Raw genomic sequence first — 21,689 nt, 5'->3', positions numbered from 1 at the left:
CCAATAGCAAAGATTTTTTTCTCATGAAGGACAAACTTTCACTTGCCTGGGATGATATCACCTACGTTGAAAATGAATGCCCTAGAGTAGTATTTTGCCTTGACTGAATAAAACAAGATAGAATATGAATAATGGGTAGCCAGAAAACCAAAAGGAAAGAAAACAAGAAGTACTTAGTAGGGACCAGCCCTTTATGAGGGCAAAATAGATAACAAACTTTTCCCTAAATTAACACTTCCAAAAGTGCCTTGTTCCAACATAATGCTACTAAAGTGTATGTAATCACTATTCACTCCTTCTTGAAAGGATATTATCTCAAATCTTATCCTCTATTATCTCTGGTTTTAAGTCCAAGAATTTGGGTGATATCCTTTCCTCTTCTAGTCACCTTGCGATCTCTTCTAGATATGCTGCAAGCTATAAACTCAGTTGTATGTTGTACCACTACTCACACACTATATTCTACAATATATAGTGTGAAGATGAAGAAAGAGAATGGAAGTAAATGTATGTATATGCATACACACACACACACACACACACACGCACGCACAGAGCAAAGAAGGAAATAAGGAAAGTGCTTGTAGTCCTCATTACATCTTGTCCAGAGACCAGAGCTAGTGTTTCTGACTTCCCTTTCTCTCTATTGAATCCATGTGTTCCCCTTCCTTTAACAAGTACCTTAGCTGGTCATGGTTATTTTCTTAGTAAGGTGAGGCTCTTTGTGGTCCTGTATGTGTATGGCTACTGTATTCTTTGGCTAACCTTTATCACTGGATGTGGTGGGAATGAAACCCCCCGGGTGATTTCCCGGGACTCATAAAAGGTACATTGAGCCCTTCTCCACAGGCCCAGTAATCTTGAACGCGCCTTGTTCAAGTTGTGTGTTATGCTCCTAAGGGACCCTAGACATTGTCTCCACAATGATTATGTGGAATCTGAGCTTTCAGAAGTCCCACCTTTATTGAGTCATTAAAATCTGTGTGAACTTTTGCCATTGGACATGGCAGAACTAGGATCACACAGTGAATCTCCTAGGTCCCAGAAAATGTTCTCCCCAATACTGTTGTATTGCACACTCCCCATTCCCCCTTGATAATTAAGATCACTCATCCCAGCCAACACAGGAACCTTACTCTCCCCATTTTTGCCCATTGATTCCATGGCATTAGGAGCTCCAGGTGGCCAGATGGAAGTCTTAACTTCCTATGAATCAAAAGTTTTGCAAGTTTTACTAACCGAACTGGTGTCAGGTGTTACTCCCATTTCTATTCTTTGGTTTCTAGACATACAATATTCTGTTTATGGGAGAAAAAGCAGCATATATGGGTTGTTAATCCAGAGAACATACTGAATTCTATAGAATGGCATTTAGATCTCACAAACTATTTCCTAATTGTCACCATAACCATATAGTTCATAGGCCATTCCACCTTTCTGTAAGAGCAATTGTTTATAGGTGATTGTCTATGTCATATGAACAGAGAACTGCTTAGTCATGAGACCATTATCTTATCTCTTTCACTGTGAAATGTGTTCCTTGATCAGAAAAAAATATTGCATGGGATAGTTCAATGGTATATAAGCTGTATAAAGTAATTAGAAAATTGAAGGATGATGGTGCTGATAGATGCACTGTAGGAATGGAAGGCAAATACATTCCAGAATATGTGACTATTTCAGTGAGGATAAATTAATGCCAGTTCCGTGATGGAGGGGATCCGATGTAATGCCCCTGTCATTCAAAGACTTGTTGGTCTCTCTAGGCAATGGTGACATATTGGGGTTTCTGCTGTTGAGAGATTGGGCACTCAGCAGTGTTGGGAGCCAAGGCAACCTAAGTGAAGGTAAATCAATGTTGATAATGATAATGATACTACTATGATAATTTTGTTCATTGGCTCTTTGAACAAGCACCGGGTGTCTGGAGAAGATGTTGACAGATCTCCACGGGCTGCGTAATCATGCTCCTTTTGGTGAGTACTCACATGGGACACAGATACCCCCACACAACCCATCCTGAGAGATCTGTCCACTTGCTCCTCAAATATATGCAGGCAAAGCAATTAGAACTGTGCCTTGCACATAATGAGTACTCTAAGTAGTTTATTACATGGTCATTATTGCTATCAGTTCTCCAATCTTGTTCCTTCCAAGTTTCTGACTATCTGGCCAGACGCAATCTGTATTGATCAGTGCCCCTGGCCAGGTCACTTTCTGGACAGAGATCAACCACACGGCGCGCATGGCTGTTTTGACTTTGAAGAGGATTTCCCTTCCTTACTTCCCATCAGGGTCACACTTGTTTATTATGCGTGTCATTCGCAAACCATGCTCCTGGGCTTTTTTCCTTCTTTGGGAAGCTGCCTGTTGGGAACTCCACACAAGGCCCTCGGTGTGAGCGGAGGGAGGGCAAGCCATGCGGCAGGAGAAGGTGTTATGGGGAGGGTGAGCCTCCCATAACTCACTTGTGCCTGCAGGGCCTGCTCCGGTCTGATCTCCTGTGACCACTGCCCTTTGGTGACAAGCATTGTCATTGCCTGCCCGACTTTATGATTTGGTGGATAAGATGGCACAGGCCCAGGGTGGGCAGCTCAGGTTGCATGGTCACTTGGGGTCCCGTGGTTAAGTGCTCACACTCTACCAGGAGCCAGTAGTTCGACCTTGTGTTAATCATCAGGTGCCAAGTGCCGCTTCTCAAAAAGTGAGCGGTTATTTGATGAAGAGAGCATGGCTTTTGCTCCAAAATGGTAGAAGCTCGTGCTTCGATTCTCCAGATGGGGCTTGTCACAGGCTCCACACAGCATCCCAGTCTGTCAGATACTCAACGCATTCAGACATTTATTTGTTCCTTCAACTGTCATGTATAGTGACTGCAGGGTTCCACGTAGTGAGCACCCTGTGCTGGGTGCTGGGGTGTTCCTGTTCTCAAGACACGGCCAGTCCAGTGAGGGAAACACTGGCAGCACCGAGGGGAACCATAAAGGGCTGTGGGAGGCCAGAGGAACTGGTGATTCACTCCTCTGTGGTTAGGTGTGTTGTTAACCGCTGATGGCATGTGTTAGGAACATCTGCACAGGTGCATAGGTCCAGGCACACATTTCTATATGCGGATATAGGCGTTTCATACATACATTTTATTATGGACATGAGTCAGCAGTCAGCGTGCTCTGGTGGAAGAAGCCCTTGACTGGGAGGTAGGAGCCGTAGGGTAAACTCCCCCAGCTCCCTTACATGGTCCCTTGTGCCCTCGCACATGTCCCTGCCCCTCTCTGGCCTCATATCCAAAGAGCATTGGCTCACCCGGCCTGCTCTCTGGGGGCCACACTTTAGATAGTGGGTGGGGAGCACCCAGTCCGCGGCCTGATACACAGCGGGTGCTGCACAAGTGACAGCTACCTCGACGGGGAGGTGCTTTGTAAACTGGGCCTGGTGCTCTGTGATGAACATGAAGGTGGCACCGGCTGTATGCATGCACACACACGCTTGTGTGCAGGGAGGTATGCCCTGTGGAGACGGCCACATGTCCATCTGGGCTCTGAGCTGTGTGGGCAAGGCCGGGCTGGCTCCAACCAAGATGGCCCTGGCTGTAGGGGCTGCCATGGGCCAGGGTCACGCCTCCAGCGACCTCTGACTCTGCTCTGAGGAGTGGGCCATGGGGCAGTCACAGGTCAGAGTCTACCTAGAGAGGAGGCTGTCAGTCTGGAGGTAACAGAAAGGGAGCCACTAGGACGGGGCCATCGGAGCAGCTCCTTGCCCGGGGCACCACCACCTCTCCAGTAGGGGAGCTGAGGGCAGGCGGGTAGGCCCAGCTTTCAGTCTGGGATTTGTTTTGTCCAGACCACCTGCCCTGGGGCTGCTTTCTGCTTCCTCATCCATAAACCGGTGGCAGGAATGTCCACCCCATGGAGCTGTGGTGAAGATGAAATGAGCCACACATGCGGAAGCAGATGGCACCATGACTGTGCATAGGTGTCCAATAAATGACAATTGTGACAACAACTGTCCTTCCTGCACTTCATTTCCCACCTGTCCCACCCCCAAGCAGTCCTGCCAGCAGGAACAATACCTGTGCTAACAAGCTGAGGCACAAGGCCAAATGCTGTAGTAATGGATCCCTTTATTCAGCCAGCAATCAGAACGTGTAGGTCACTGTGCTGGGCTGGGGAGAAGAGACTCAGGCCAAGAGAGTCACACATGGGCCAGAACTGGGAGAGCTGGAACCCAGGTCACAGCAACCTGCCTGGGAGGGAGGAGAGGATGGGGAGGGCTTCCTGGACCACACCATGGAGTGGGTGCTGGGCCTTGGAAGGAAGTTGGGGGACAGGCAGGAAGGACACAGTCACGGATGGGGACAGGGGCTGCCAGCGTGACACCTGTGTTGGGGTGAGGCGGAGAGGGCAGTATCTGCCCTGTGTTGGGGAGAAGAAGAGTGATTCAAGGGTGGGTGTCTCAGGGCAGCTGTCTGTGTGACCAGTATTGGTCACCCGCTGACAGATGGAAGAGAGGAGGGCCGTCTAGGTGGGGAAACTGTACCAGCAAAGGCACAGAGTTGTGAGAAAGATGAGGGGACCAGTCAGGCAGGACCAAGCGGGTCACTGTCAAGGAGCAGCTGGCTTTGGGCAGGCCTTGGGTGCCAGGGCCAAACTCTTAGACCTGCAGAGCAGGTGGCATTGGGAGCCATTCGGCAGCTGAGGCAAGACTGAGTGGCTGACGGGTGGAGAAGCAGGAGTGACGAAATCTGCTTCTACCGCATCCCTGGGTGGCCCACCTCAGGACCCAGAATGTGGCCACCCCTACACCTCCAGCCCATCTGGGACAGGCCAGCCAACCCATCTGGGTGTGTGTGGCCCTCCCTACCTGCTTGCCTCCAATGCAGCCTCTGAGGTTGAGTTTGCTCTCACCATGCTGGTATAGGTAGATGGAGTGGGGCGTGATGGGATGTTCATGAGGTAGTAGACTATGTGGCTCGGGATGTGATCCTGCCCTTGGTTACCACGTAGCATGTGCCCACATTGAAGACCTTGAAGTGGGACGGGTGGTTGGGCCAGACCCAAACAGGAGCGAGGGCAGCTCAGGGGCTAATGGTGGGGGGCTTTCTTTGTTACTCCCCGCTTGCTCCTCTAAATCCACTCCCCATATATGCCTGTCCCGCTCTGTGCTTCAGGAGACTGACCCCTGCTGATTGCATCATCTGGGCTCCTTGTCCTGCAAGTGAGAGACAATGGCACCCGATGTGTGGAGGTCAGAGCAAGAGCTTTCGGGTATTTATCCCTATGCCTCCCTATCTGCTGGGTTGTGCTTTAGCTGTCGCGAGGCTCCCCTAACTCGGGCCATCAGCTCCCATGGGCAGCTCCTCTTCCATGGCTATGACTCTTGCCACTTTCTTTTAACTGCCATTGCAGCTTGACCCTTCAGGGCTTTTGGCAGATACAGTTCCTCAGTCTCTGCCCATCCCTTGTGGGTCCTCTAATGCCACCCACCTCTGTAAATTATGTCCTCATGAGTTCACCGTCAGTTTGCCCATGGAGTTTGCCATGCGTTTCGGGACAGCAATCTGCCTGACACAGAGAGTGAATGTGAGTGTAAAAAAGAATGAATAAATGTGAGTGAAGGAAAGAGTGGGTGAAAGTAATGCCAGTAAATGCGTGAATGAATGAGAAAACAAGTGTGAATCAGGAATTTTTGTGCGAAACTTTCCCTGTTTATTCTGCTGAGATTGTAGAAGCCACACCGGCCAAATCGTGCTTTTCCCTGGATCCCCAATGAGAATGGCAGGACAGTGAGCGCACAGCAACTGCAGGCTCTTAGGAGGACACCGTCTCACACCCTGGAGGGAAGAGACGCGTCCTGCCTCACAGACTTGCTTCAAATTTCACCCAGAGGTTTTGGAAGGCCAGACTGGCTACATCAGAATCACGACATGGGCTGCCAGAAATGCAGACTTCTGGTGCCCAACCTTCAGGATCTGGTTCAGTAGCATGGGGGTGGGGCCCAGGAAGCTGTGTCTTTAACCAGTCTCAGGTGACCTTGATGTCCATCCAGGTTGGAGAATCATGAAGCAGGCCTGCTCACCTCATCTGAGAGATGAGAGGACAGACGCAGAGAAATCCCTGGCTCATGTGGCCGCCCCTCCAAAGCTGTTTAGCATAAGAGGTCCCAACTCATTCAACCCTGCTGACACAGAGGTACACAGACACACAGACTGGATCCAAATCCCAGTGTTGACACTCCCTTGATGTGGGACCATCAAAGCCAGTCACTCCACTGCTCGACTTCACTTTTCCCATCTGTAAAATGGACGAGATGCCATCTACAGCTCAGGACCATTGTGAGACTTTGAGAGATTCCTCCCTCCCAATTACGTGGTGAAGAGAAGATTGCATGATCATTGTATTCGTGAGGACTAGGTGGCACTCACTGAGATGCAGGTGTGGCTCCAAACGCTTTACATGAATGGCCTCATTTATTTCCAACAGCACTGCCTATGAAGTAGGAGCTGTGGTCATGCCTGCGCTGTAGATGAGGAGCCAGAGGCTTAGAGAGATTGAGTCGCTTGTCCAGGGACACACAGCAGCAGCGGGGAGCTGGGCCCACAGGCCATTTGAGTTCCTGCAGTCTGCACTCTTCAGCCCTAAGCTATAAATGGCAGGTCCCTCCCCCATTCTCCTTAAAGGTTAAAACAGAGGGTAGAACCAATCCTGTGGGGTAGAAAACAGAACAAAGAGCTCTGAGAGGAAGGAAGCCAAGGGAATGTATGTGAGCAGGCGCCTCAGAGAGTATGGGGCTCAGTGTGCCCCTGAGCTTCCTGACAGCTGTAGCAGGAAGGAGGCGGGGGCAGAATTCCCAAGTTTCCATTTTCTGGAAAAAAAAAAAAAAAGGAGAGACATTTCTTTTTGTTTTTTTTTCTTTTTTTTTTTTTTTTCTTTTTTTTTGAGAGAGAGTCTTGCTTTTTCGCCAAGGCTGGAGTGCAGTGGCGTGATATTGGCTCACTGCAACCTCTGCCTCCCAGGTTCAAGAGATTCTCCTGTCTCAGCCTCCCAAGTAGCTGGGACTACAGGTGTGCGCCACCATGCCTGGCTAATTTTTGTATTTTTAGTAGAGATGGGGTTTCACTATGTTGGCCAGGCTGGTCTCCAACTCCTGACTTTACATGATCTGCCCACCTCAGCCTTCCAAAGTGCTGGGATTACAGGCGTGAGCCACCATGCCCAGCCAGGAGACATTTCTAAGTGGAAATTTGCCTTGGAATAAAATTCCAGGGGAGTTTATCTTGTGGCCAGCTCAACAAACATCTAGGACCAGAAATTCATTTGTGGTTTCATGAGACATTAAAAGAGGTACTCACACACATAATTCTGAGCATCTCCCTTTGAAGGCAGAGAAAATATGAAACTCTAGCCCAAATCTCCGCAGCAGTTTTGCCAAATCCCCATTCTCTTCAGCCTTCCCACACCTCTACCTCACCCTCACACTCACTGTCATCTCACCTTCTCTGCGTTGAAAATAGAAGACAACAGACAAGAATGTCCTCAACTCCTTGCAACAAACTACTTACAAACTTAACCATCCCTACCTGTCCTGTACTCACTCCTTCCCCCTGACACAGTGGAAGAGGTGCTCTTTTTCACGTCCGCTACTTCTTCTACCAGTGTTATGTGTCCTATTCCCCACTACCTCATCTGGAATCTTGATAAATCAGTTACCTCTCTCCCTTCTCTATCTCCAACCTCTCCCTTTCTCCTGACTCAGCCTTTAAACATGTTCAATTATCTTACATTATTTTTAAAAAAATATGGAAAAGATGTGAAGTCCACTTCTAGGACAGTATAATGAGCTCCATGGACCCACACCCTAGCATACAAGCAAAACTGATGAAAATGATGGAAAGAACAGCCATTTTAAATGTCTAAAAATTGAGCAAATGAAGAAACATTCATTCAAGAAAATTCACTCAAACTTGATAAGAACAGTAAGAGTCTGTGGCTTTTGAGTTACAACCCACTCACTCCCTCCTTCCTCATTTTCCCACTCGACTTGATGGGAGAAAGACGGGCTCCCTCTCTTCTCAGCACCCAACCAACAATTACCATATCTGACCTGGAGGGACAAGCCACTAGAATTTCTCATCCCTTCCAACTCTGAGTTGAAGAGGCTAAATTCCTGGCGAGTACAGTCAAAAGGCATAGGGGCTCCCTTCCCCCACTTAGCTCCTGCTCATAGGGCAGAGGCTCTACCCCAGGGATGAAAGTCCAGGAATACAGGTGGCCCAATCAAGTTCACTCCAGTTCAATCATGGAACAGAGGTTCCACTCTGGAAGAGGCAAGCCGAGAAGACAAGGGTCTACTGCCTTGCTCAGTGCCCCAATAGGGGCTCAGAGATTTTTTTCCTAGGGGGAAAGGAAATGTATAAGAAAAGGAGCTCCTGGCTCATGCCTGTAATCCCAGCACTTTGGGAGGCTGAGGCAGGCAGATCACCTGAGGTCAGGAGTTCAAGACCAGCCTGGCTAACATGGCAAAATCCCGTCTCTACTAAAAAATACAAAAATTAGCCATGTGTGGTAGTGTGCGCCTGTAATCCCAGCTACTCAGGAGGCTGAGACAGGAGAATTACTTGAACCCGGGAGGCAAAGATTGCAGTGAGCCAAGATTGAGCCACTACACTCCAGCCTGGGCAACAGAGCGAGACTCCGTCTGAAAAAAAAAAAAAAAAAAAGAAAAGGAGCTGCAAAGCACTCCCAAAAGAATTGACTTTGTCTGTAATCAAGTGTGAGGAAGTCGAAAACTAGAAACACTTGAAAACAATAGCTCCTCTTCATTAAGAGCAACAAGCAAAATCATAGGCCAGCTAGTTCACCTGACAGAAACAGGGAACTATACAGCTATGAAGAACCCTGCTGGGATTATAACAAACTTCATAGCCTGGCCTTAAAAACTACCCCTGCCTGAAACTCACTGAATCGGACTGTGGAGCAAATTATGCCCCAGAGCATTGTCAAATATAACAGAGCAATCCACCAGGAAGTAGTGGAGACTGACAGCTGTGTGTGATACCAAGTGAAGTAGATACTTTGACAGAGAGATCAGGGAAAGAGACTGTCAAAATGAGCCCTGCTAAAAGCACTGTCATCTCATGGCGACTGTGCACATGCCCAAGTCAGAACCCTGAGGAGCAGCACCAGAGGTTTCATACTGTGGGGAGATAGCTTTCAATAGTCTAGTTAAGCTACCAAAAAATACGCAGAAAACAATGACAACAACAACAACAACAAAACAAGCAACTACATAAACAAACATTGGACAGAGGGCAGGCAAATCAGTATCTAGAGTTGCTACAATATATTACCAACAACGGAAAGTGTGACCAACAACGGGAAAAAAAAAAAAAATCAGGCAACAGAAGCTGCCTAGAGAGGGGCCAGATATTGGATTTAACACAACAGGCAGGCTGATCTCTAGGCTCAGAATAAGCCTAATTGGTAAGGATGGCCTCAGCAGAGGGCCAGTCTGCAAAGATTAGGACAGGTGGTTGATCTCTTTCTCTTTCTCTCTCTTTGGATTTTTTTGTTTGTTTGTTTCTCTGTTTCTATCCCTGGAATTCAGAGGAATTTCTATCAAAATATTAGCTGAACACAAGCTAAAGGAACATAGATTATAGTGAGCACGTGTGACAAGAAATGGTCTTTGAAAAATAGTTTGGAAAGATCTAAAAGCAAACAGACTCCTACAGCCTTCAATTAAAAAAAAACAAAAAACAAAAAACAGAAAACCCTAGGGAAATGGGAGAATTTGATTTCCAGAGTTATTACATTATAATAATAAATGCTCAATTTTGAACCAAAAAAAATCACAAGGAATACAAAGAAACAGGAAAACATGGTTCATTCAGATTAAGAAAATGAATTGACAGAAACCGTCCCCTTGTCATTTTTTTCAGAAATAGGAAAACTTATCCAAAAAGTCATATGGCTTTTAAGAGATCCCAAATACTCAAAACAACCTTGAAAAAGATCAGCATTGGAAGATTCACACTTCCTGATTTTGAAACTTACCACAAAGCTACAGTAATCAAAACAGTGTAGTACTGGCATAAAAACAGACATATAGACAAATGGAATGGACTTGAAAGCCCTGATATGAACCCTCATACATAAGGTCAAATGATTTTTGAGAAGGATACTGAGACTAGTCAATGGGAAAATCTTTTCAACAGTTTGCGCTGGGAAAACTGGATATTCGTATGCAAAAGAATGAAGATGGATCCTTATCCTCCACCATGTACAAAAGTAAAATAAAAATGGATCAAAGGGCCGGGTGCGGTGGCTCAAGCCTGTAATCCCAGCACTTTGGGAGGCCGAGACGGGCGGATCATGAGGTCAGGAGATCGAGACCATCCTGGCTAACACGGTGAAACCCCATCTCTACTAAAAATACAAAAAACTAGCCGGGCGAGGTGGCGGGCACCTGTAGTCTCAGCTACTCGGGAGGCTGAGGCAGGAGAATGGCGTAAACCCGGGAGGCGGAGCTTGCAGTGAGCTGAGATCCGGCCACTGCACTCCAGCCTGGGCGCAAAGCGAGACTCCATCTCAAAAAAAAAAAAAAAAAAAAAGGATCAAAGACTTAAACATAGGAGCTACACTTGATCTTAGCCAAAAGACTGAGAGGTGATAAACCTGGGAGCTAAAACTGCAAATCTCTTAGAAGAAAATAGGAGGAAATCTTCATGACATTGGATTTGGCAATGATTTCTTGGATATGACACCAAAAGCACAGGCAAAAAGATAAAAAATAAATAAATTGGGCTTAACTTTTATGCATGAAAGGACACTATCAAGAAAATGAAAATTGCCTGTAATCCCAGCTACTTGGGAGGCTGAGGCAGGAGAATTGCTTGAACCCAGGAGACGGAGGTTGCAGTGAGCCGAGATGACACCACTGCACTCCAGCCTCGGTGACAGAGTGAGACTCTGTATCAAACAAAAAAAAAAGAGAGAGAGAGAGAGAATGAAAAGTAACCCATAGACTGGGAGAAAACATTGTATCTGTTAAGGAATTGTTATGGGCTGAATTGTGTCCCCTCAATGTAACTGTATTTGGAGATAGGGTCTTAAAAGAGTTAATTAAGGTTAAATGAGGTCATTAGGGTGGGTTGTAACCCAATTTGACTGGTGACCTTATAAGAAGAGGAAATTAAGAGACAGATAAACACAGAGGAAAGACCACGTGAAGACAGGAGAAAATGGCCATCTACAAGCCAAGGAAAGAAGCCTCAAAATGAAACCACCCTTGATCTTGGATTTCTAGACTCCAGAATAATGAGAAAATAAATTTATGTTATTTATGCCACCTAGTCTGTAGTTTGTTATGGCATCCCTAGCAAACTAATACAGAGAATACTATCCATAATATGTAAGGAACTCCTACAATTCAACAACAAAAAATAATCCAATTAAAAACTGGGCAAAGAACTTTACACATTTCTCCAAATAAGGTATACTCGTGGCCAATAAGCACATGAAAAGATCTTCAACATCCCTAATCATTAGACAAATGCAAACCAAAACAAACATACTGAAAAAAGAAACAGAAAATGACAAGTATTGGTGAAGATTTAGAGAAATTGGAACCCTTGTGCTTTATGGTGGGAATGGAAAATGGTGCAGCCACTGTGGAAGATAGTATGGTGGTTCCTCATAAGATTGAGCATAGAATTACCATATTATCAAGCAATTCCACTTCTAAGTACATACCCAGAATATTTCAAAGCAGAAACTAGAACAGATATTTGTAACTAATATTCATAGCAGCATTGTTCACAATAGCCGAAAGGTGGAACCAACCCAAATGTCCAGCAAAAAATGAATGGATAAACAAAATGTGGTATATACATACAATGGAATATTATTCAGCCTTAAAAAGGAAGAAATTCTGATAGATTTTGCAACATGGATGAACCTTGAAAATATTATGCTCAGGGAAATAAGCCAGACAAAAAAGGACATATGTTGTATAATTTCACTTACATGAGATACCTAGATTAGTCAAATTCGCAGAAACAGAAGGTAGGTTAATGGAAACTAGGAGGGAGGGAAGAATAGGAATTTATTGTTTAATAACTATAGAATTTCAGTTTGAGATGACAAAATAGGCCTGGAGTCAGATATGGTGATAGTTGCACAACAGTGTAAATGTACTTAATGCCACTGAATTGTACACTCTAAAATGATTGAAAAGGTAAATTTTAGTTTATGTGTATTTTACCAAAATAAAAAAAATAGCAAAGTATCTGAATACATATGTATCCAGGCAAGATATACAAATGGTCAATAACCACATGAAAAGGTGCTACACATCATTAGTCATTAGGGGAATATAATGAAAACCACGATGAAATACCATTTCACACCCATTAAGATGACTATAATTTTTTTTTTTTTTTTTTTTTTGAGATGGAGTCTCACTCTGTCGCCCAGGCTGGGGTGCAGTGGCACGATCTCAGCTCACTGCAACCTCCGTCTCCCAGGTTCAAGAGATTCTCCTGCCTCAGCCTCCTGAGAGGCTGGGACTACAGGCATGTGCCACCACACCCAGCTAATTTTTGTATTTTTAGTAGAGACAGGGTTTCACCATGTTGACCAGGAGGTCTCGAACTCCTGACCTCATGATACACCCGCCTCGGCCTCCCAAAGTGCTGGGAGTATAGGCTATAATTATTTTTAATGGAATATAAGGTGTTGTTGAAGATGTGGAGAAATTGGAAGCTTTGTACCTTGCTGGTGAGAAAGCAAACTAGTGCAGCCATTGTTGAAAAAGTTGGGTGGTTCTTCAAAAAGTTAAACATAGAATTACTGTATAATCCAGCAAATTCCACTCTTAGGTATACGTCCCCCAAAACTGAAAGCAGGGACTCAACTATTTGTATACTCATGTTCATAGCAGCATTATTCACAATAGTCAAAAGGTGGAAACAATCTAAATATCCGCTAACAGATAAACAAAAGGTGGTATATACATACAATGGAATATTATTGAGCAGCAAAACAGAATGAAATTTTGACGTATGCTATGACATGGGTGAACATCAAAGACATTGTGCTAAGTAAAACAATCCAATCCCAAAAGGACAGATATTGTGAATGTAGTTAATGCTATGGAATTATAAACTTGAAAATGGTTAAAATGGATTATTCTAATTTGCTCATTACACCTTACATGTATCAAAATATCACATGTACCCCATAAATATGTACAATTATTTTGAATCAATAAAAATGCTAAAATGGCAAATTTTATGTTATGCATGTTTTATCACAATAAAAAAAGTAAATAAAAATAAAATAAAAAGAATAAGGTAACAATCAGTGAAATCCAAATTGTGGGAAAATCTATAGTGCAAACAACCTGATTTCTTCAAAGGATAAATTTCAAAGAAAAAAATATAGGTGGAGGGCAAACCTACAGAGCTAAAGGAATGTGAGAGATATAGCAACTAATTACAATGTTCAGGCTTTATTTATATCCTGACTCAAGAAAGCAAACTATAAAACAAAATATGGCATATATGAGACAGTTGGAAGTTGGAATACTGATTGGGTATTTGATGATATTAAAAACTTGACTATTTCATAATGTTTTAAACTTGTTCATTTTTAGGCATGAAATGGATACTGTAGTTACTTTTATAACAAATGAGTCATCTTTAGAGATTAATACTGAAATATTTACAAATTATGGAAAAAAGGAGGTTGAAATAAAGACATTTTCAGTCAAACATAAGTGAATTTGCCATGAATAAACCCTGATGAAAGGACATCTTTTAAAAAAAAAAAAAAAGAAAGAAAGGACATCTTTTAAAGAATGTATTTCAGGAAGAAGGAAAGTGATTCCAGATGGAAAGACTGAAGATGAAAGAGGAATGAAGAATGAATGTGGTAAACATTAATGTCTTCAGGAGTTAAAAACAAACAAGATAAACTAAAATATAAGACAACATGGCACCCCTTAAAAGTATAAAAGGTAGGTTTGTTATTTTTATGAAGTCCAATTTACATATATTTTTTCTTTTGTGACCCTTGCTTAGTGTCATATTTAAGAAACCATTGCCGGCCGGGCGCGGTGGCTCAAGCCTGTAATCCCAGCACTTTGGGAGGCCGAGATGGGCGGATCACGAGGTCAGGAGATCGAGACCATCCTGGCTAACACGGTGAAACCCCGTCTCTACTAAGAAATACAAAAAATAGCCGGGCGAGGTGGCAGCGCCTGTAGTCCCAGCTACTCGGGAGGCTGAGGCAGGAGAATGGCGTGAACCCGGGAGGCGGAGCTTGCAGTGAGCTGAGATCCGGCCACTGCACTCCAGCCTGGGCTACAGAGCGAGACTCCGTCTCAAAAAAAAAAATAATAAAAAAAAAAAGAAACCATTGCCTAATTCAAGACCATGAAGATTTATTTTTGTATTTTCTTCTAGAGTTTTATAGGTTTAGTTTTTGCATTAGGTCTAAAATCCATTTTGAATTAACGTTTGAATATGATGAGATGTGGATATATAGTTGTTCCAGTACCATTTGTTGAAAAGGTTATTGTTATCCTCTGAATTGTCTTGGCATCCTTGTCAAAAAATCAGTTGGCCATAAATGTAAGGGTTTATTTCTGAATTATCAATTCTCTTCCATTGGTCTATATAGCTATCTTTTTGCCAGTAGCACACAGTCTTGATTACTGTAATTTTGTAGTAAGTTTTGAAATAGGGAAGTGCAAGCCCAAATTTGTTCTTAATTTGCCAAATTGTTTTGGCTATAATTGTGTATATTTAAGGCATACAATATGATGTTTTAAGATATATATATATATGTGCATATATATATATATTACAATGGCCACCATAGTGGAACAAATTAACATGTCCATTATATCACATTGTTATTCACATTTCTCCCCTGTGGCAAGAGCAGCTATAATCTACTCATTCAGCAAAAATTCTGAGTACAGTGGACTATTACTAACTATAGTCTTCATATTGAAAGTTAGATATTTTGACTTGTTCATCCTAAATATCTGCTACTTTGTGTTTTTTGACCTACGTCTCATTTCCTCCCTCTCCACTCCCCTGCTAGTAACCACTATTTTATTCTCTATGGCCTTTTTAAAAAAGATTCTACATATAAGTGAGATCATGCACTATTTTTCTTCCCTTATCTGGCTTATTTCACTTAGCATAATGTTCTCCAGGTTCATTCATGTTCTGGTAAATAGCAAGATCTTCTCCTTTTTAAGACTGAATAATATTCTGTGGTATAGACATGTATATATGTATACACGCTCCCAACATGTATATACGTGTGTGTGTGCATACACACACACATACACACACCCGTTTCTTTTTTCGTTCATCCATTGATGGACAACTAGGTTGTTTCCTTATTTTAGCTATTGTAAATAATACTGCAATGAACATGCGAGTGCAGATTTCTTCACAAGATGGGGATTTCCTTTCCTTCAGTTATGTACACTGAAAAGGAATTACTGGTTCATATGGTATTTCTGTTTTTAATTTCTTTTCTTTTTTTTTTTTTTTGAGATGGAGTTTCAGTCTTGTTACCCAGGCTGGAGTGCAATGGCATGATCTCGATTCACTGCAAACTTTACCTCCTGGGTTCAAGCGATTCTTCTGCCTCAGCCTCTCGAGTAGCTGGGATTACAGGTGCCCACCACCACACCTGGTTAATTTTATATTTTTAGTAGAGATGGGGTTTCACCACGTTGGTCAGGCTGGTCTTGAACTCCTGACCTCAGGTGATCCACCTCCCTCAACCTCCCAAAGTGCTGGGATTAAAGGTGTGAGCCACCACACCCGGTGAAAGCAATACACATTCAGTAGAAACCATAGTTTTTTTCTTGAGGAAAACTACAAAATAGTGGTGAAATAAATTGAAGAGGACACAAACAAATGGAAAGACATCCCATGCCCATGCATCAGAATTAACATTGTTAAAATAACCATACAACCCAAAGTAATTTACAGATTCCATGCAATTCCTATCAAAATACAAAGATTAGTTTTTACGGAAATAGGAAAAACAACTCTAAAATTTATATGGGAACATAAAAGAGCCTGAATAGTCAAAGCAATCTTGAGCAAAAGGAACAAAGCTGAATGCATCACACTGCCTGACTTCAAAATATATTACGAAGTTATTGTAACCAAAACAGTATGGTATTGGTATAAAAACAGATACAGAGACCAATGGAACAGAATAGAGAGCCCAGAAATATACCCACCTATTTACAGCTAACTGATTTTTGATAAATGTGCTAAGAACATACACTGGGGAAAGAACACAATCCTCTTCAATAAGGGTGCTGGGAAAATTGGATATCCATATGCAGAAAAATGAAACTGCACTCCATTCACCATATACAAAAATCAACTTCAGAAGGATTAAAGACTTCAATGTAAGACCTGAAACTATAAAACTACTAAAGAAAACATAGGTGAACACTTCAGAACTTTATCTAGGCAAAGATTTTTGTGGCTAAGACCTCAAAAGCACAAGCAACAAAAATAAAACTAGACAAAGGAGACTATATTAAACTAAAAAACTTCTGCATAGCAAAGGAAACAATCAACAGAGTGAAAAGCCAACCTGCTGAATGGGAGAAAATATTTGCAAACTATTCATCCAACAAGGGACTAATATCCAGACAATACAAGGAACTCAAGCAACTCAACAGTAAAACAAGCAAACAATCCCATTAAAACGTGGCCAAAGGACATAAATAGATATTTCTCCATAGGAAACATACAAATGGCCAACAGGTATATGAAATAATGCTCGATGTCACTAATCAGGGAAATGCAAATCAAAACCACAATGAGATATCATCTTATCCTGGTTAGAATGGCTATTATCAAAAAGACAAAAAAAAAAAAATAACAGATGCTGGTGAGGATGCGGAAGAAAGGGAACTTTTATATATTGTTGGTAGGGATGTAAATTAGTACAGCCAGCATGCAAAACAGTATGGCGATTTCTCAAATAACTAAAAATAGAACTACCGTATGATTCAGCAATCCCACCACTGAGTATTTAGTCTAAGTAAAGATATCAATATGTCAAAAAGATACCTGTACCTCCATGTTTATTGTAGCACTATTCACAATAGCAAAGATACAGAATCAACCTAAGTGTCCATTAATGGACAAACGAATAAATAAAAATGTGATATATACACATAATGGAATACTATTCAGGCTTAAACAAGAGTGAAATCATGCCATTTGCAGCAACATGGATGGAACTACAGGTCATTATGTTAAGTGAAATCAGCCAGGCACAGAAAAACAAATATTGCATGTTCACACTTATACGTGGGAGTTAGAAAAGTTGATCTCATGGAGATAGAGTAGAATGATAGCTCTACAGCCATACCACCCTGAATGCACCTGATTTCATCTGATCTCAAGGGTAGAATGACAAATATCACAACCTGGGAAGGGTGTGTGGGTAGGGTGGGGGAAGATGAAAATTTGGTTAATGAGGCCGGCTGCGGTGGCTCACGCCTGTAATCCCAGCACTTTGGGAGGCCGAGGTGGGCGGATCACGAGGTCAGGAGTTCGAGACCAGCCTGGCCAACATAGTGAAACCCCGTCTCTACTAAAAATACAAAAATTAGCCAGGCATGGTGACGCGTGCCTGTAGTCCTAGCCTCTTGGGAGGCTGAGGCAGGAGAATCGTTTGAACCCAGGAGGCGGAGGTTGTGGTGAGCCGAGATCACGCCACTGCACTCCAGTCTGGGCAACAGAGCCAGACTCTGTCAAAAAAAAAAAAAAAGTTGGTTAATGGGTACAAACATACACCTAGACAGAATAAATAAGTTTTAATGTTCAATAGCAGTGTAGAGTGACTATAGTTAGGAATAATGTATTGTATATTTCAAAGAGCTGGAAGAGAGCACTTGAAATGTTCCCAACACATAGAAATGATAAACTCTTCGGGTGATGGATGCCCTAAATACCCTGATTGATCATTACACATTCTACGCACGTTACAAAATATCACATGTACTTTATAATATGTACAAATATTAGATATCAAGAAAAAGTTCAAAAAAAAAACTAGAATGAAGTAGGAAGGTGACCTTTTTACCATATAGCCAAGATTTATTTTAAAGCTATGGTGATTAAAACAGTGTGAGTCTGGTGCAGGAATAGTCAAATGGATTACTGGAAGAGAATAGAAAACCCAGAAACAGATTCATGGAACTTAGAATACTATAGAAGTGGCATTTCAAACACCAGGGAAAGGAAAGAATATTCAATAAGTGGTGTTGCAACAACATATTTTTACATGGAAAAAATAAAATTAGATCACTACCTTATATCTTACACAGAAATAAATTCTAAATATATTAAACCTCTAAATGTGAAAAGCAACATTTTAAACCTGTTAAAAGAAAATCTATGAGAATTTATGACCTTGGAGCGGGAACAATTTTCTTTTCTTTTCTTTTTTTTTTTTTTTTTTTTTTTTTGAGACGGAGTCTCGCTCTGTCGCCCAGGCTGGAGTGCAGTGGCCGGATCTCAGCTCACTGCAAGCTCCGCCTCCCGGGTTCGGGCCATTCTCCTGTCTCAGCCTCCTGAGTAGCTGGGACTACAGGCGCCCGCCACCTCGCCCGGCTAGTTTTTTTTGGTATTTTTTAGTAGAGACGGGGTTTCACCGTGTTAGCCAGGATGGTCTCGATCTCCTGACCTCGTGATCCGCCCGTCTCGGCCTCCCAAAGTGCTGGGATTACAGGCTTGAGCCACCGCGCCCGGTCTTTTTTTTTTTTTTTTTTGAGACGGAGTCTCGCTCTGTCACCCAGGCTGGAGTGCAGTGGCCGGATCTCAGCTCACTGCAAGCTCCGCCTCCCGGGTTCACGCCATTCTCCTGCCTCAGCCTCCCGAGTAGCTGGGACTACAGGCGCCTGCCACCTTGCCCGGCTAAGTTTTTTTAGTAGAGACGGGGTTTCACTGTGTTACCCAGGATGGTCTCGATCTCCTGACCTCGTGATCCGCCCGTCTCGGCCTCCCAAAGTGCTGGGATTACAGGCTTGAGCCACCGCGCCCGGCCGCGGGAACAATTTTCTTATCCAAATTATAAAAAGCCCAAACCATAAAGGAAGAGAATCGGTTTGACTTTATTAAAATTAATATTGCTGTAAAATAAAAGCACCATAAGTAGATTAATAAGACAAGTGACAGCCTGGGAAAAGATACTCGCAACACATATCTTAGACAAAAAAAAAAAAAAAAAACCCTCCAGAATTTATTAAGAATTCCCTTAACTCGGGAGGCTGAGGCAGGAGAATGGCGTGAACCCGGGAGGCGGAGCTTGCAGTGAGCTGAGATCCGGCCACTGCACTCCAGCCTGGGTGACAGAGCGAGACTCCGTCTCAAAAAAAAAAAAAAAAAAAAAAAAAAAAGAATTCCCTTAACTCAATAAGAAAAGACAAACGAAACTCAACAGAGAAAGAAGCCAAGTAAATGAAAAGACTATTACAGAAAAGGAAAACCAAATGAAAAGGTACTAATACTCACTGAATATCAAGAAATGTACATTCAAATAATGAAATATCATTTCACATTTATTGCATTGGCAAAAATTTAAGTCTTTTGACACAGAATATGTAACAACAGAAACCCTCACACACTGCTAGTGGATGTGTAAATTGAGACAATCACTTTAGAGGACAATTTGAAACTATTTAATAATATAAAAAGTATATTTACCATATTACCCAGTAATTTTACTCCCAGTTATTTTCCCTACGAACCTCTCCAACATGTGTACCAGGAGAGTGTACTAAGATATTCATTCGGGAATTGTAATAGTATAATATTGGATAATGTGGCTGGGTGTGGTGGCTCACGTCTGTAACCCCACCACCTTGGGAGGCCAGGCAGGGGGCGGATCACGAGGTCAGGACATCAAGACTATCCTGGCTAACATGGTGAAACCCCGTCTCTACTAAAACACAAAAAATTAGCCGGGCATGTGGCATGCACCTGTAGTCCCAGCTACTCGGGAGGCTGAGGCAGGGGAATCGCTTGAACCCAGGAGGCAGAGATGACAGTGAGCCGAGATGGCACCACTGCACTCCAGCCTGGTGACAGAGCAAGAATCCATCTCAAAAAAAAAAAAAAAATTGGATAATGTGTAAATGTTCTGAATATGTAAATAGATAAATAAAATGTGGTACACTCCTACAATCAAATACTACATAGCAGTTAAAAGAGATGAACTGGATCTATATATTATCAACATTTGAGTGGAAAAGCAAGTTGCACAACAATGTATATTATGTATATGTATAGTCTGAAAGTATTTTTGTAAAATTAAAAAGTACATAATGCAATACTTTATTGCTTACAGAGACATAAATGTGTACAAATAGTATTAAAATATGAAAACCAAATTCACAATAGTATTTGCCTTCAGATGTGAAGAGGGAAGTAGGATGCTTCAACTTAATTGCTTAATTGTTTTTATCACTTATAATAATGCAGATTTGAATGTGCTATGAATGTGCGTAAATGTGATAAAAGGTTAACAATTGAGAACCCTGGATAGTTTCTATTGGTGTTTCTTATATTATTTTTTGCATTTTTCTGCATTTTTTTGCATTTTTTAAGTTATAAAATAAAGTATGCCATACAAGGCAATATTAGAGGCTCTTCTCAAATGATGCTGACAGAGGGTCACATTTTAGGGCCAATTCCAAGATGTTTGTGCTGAGTAGCAACCAAAAGTGTAAAAGGAACAAAAGGAAAAGACGATCATATGCATAATCACCACACTGTTCCCATGGACACGCTACTCAAGTATTCTTGTCTATTTGCAAATCATATTAGTCCTCCCAAAGCTTAAAATGATATGATGAGATGACTCATACACCATTAATATTCCTATGTGTTCTATGAGGAGAAGCTTCTAAGGCTTTGGGCAGCAACTCTATAAAATGTCAAATTTTATAGGAACATAAAATATAGATGTACAAAATTATTGAAAACCTTGCATATTAAAACAAGATTTCTAAAGGGGGGACTTGGTAGAGTAGAAGCCCTCTTATCTGATGCAGCTAATGGAAAAAGTCAGTAAAGGAGGGAGTAATATGATATATTAATACATTAAAATGTTAAGTTAAAATATATAGATGTGCATTATTCACCTTTCTTTTTTTTTTTTTTTTTGAGACAGAGTCTCTCTCTGTCACCCAGGCTGGAGTGCAGTGGCATGATCTTGGCTCACTGCAACCTCCACCTCCTGGGTTCAAGTGATTCTTCTGACTCAGCCTCCCGAGTAGCTGGGATCACAGGTGCGCACAACCATGCCCGGCCAATTTTTTGTATTTTTAGTAGAGATGGGGTTTCACCATGCTGGCCAGGCTGGTCTTGAACCCCTGACCTCGTGATCCACCCGCCTTGGCCTCCCAAAGTACTGGGATTACAGGCGTGAGCCACCACGCCCAGCCTTATTCACCAATCTTTAAGATCAAGGCATTTTCTTTGTGTGTACTTCCACTGGTTGGCCTTTGGTCTCATTTTTCCGACATAAACCATACTCACAGTGCATTATCTATGAGATACAGTTTCGGTCTTTAAAGTGGAGCAAGAATTTAAAGAAGATTCTGAAGCAATCTGAGAGCAGGATCCT

At 42.5% G+C, this 21,689-nt stretch overlaps 2 protein-coding genes and 1 pseudogene across 24 annotated transcripts in view; 1 reads left to right on the top strand and 2 right to left on the bottom strand.

Annotated features, from left to right (window-relative positions):
* LOC126946760 (39S ribosomal protein L32, mitochondrial-like) overlaps positions 1 to 2,537 on the bottom strand; it is a 41,408-nt pseudogene extending 38,871 nt beyond the window's left edge.
* TSR2 (TSR2 ribosome maturation factor) overlaps positions 1 to 21,689 on the bottom strand; it is a 1,158,091-nt gene that overhangs the window by 672,069 nt on the left and 464,333 nt on the right. The window lies entirely within an intron of this gene.
* The window catches only part of HUWE1 (HECT, UBA and WWE domain containing E3 ubiquitin protein ligase 1), a 650,778-nt gene that overhangs the window by 407,755 nt on the left and 221,334 nt on the right, over positions 1 to 21,689 (top strand). The gene's annotated exons all lie outside the window — the stretch shown is intronic.

Source organism: Macaca thibetana, chromosome X, assembly GCF_024542745.1.
Source record: "Macaca thibetana thibetana isolate TM-01 chromosome X, ASM2454274v1, whole genome shotgun sequence".
Lineage (NCBI taxonomy): Eukaryota > Metazoa > Chordata > Mammalia > Primates > Cercopithecidae > Macaca > Macaca thibetana.
The sequence above is the reverse complement of the archived record's forward strand: the minus strand, read 5'-3'. Positions and strand labels throughout refer to the sequence as shown.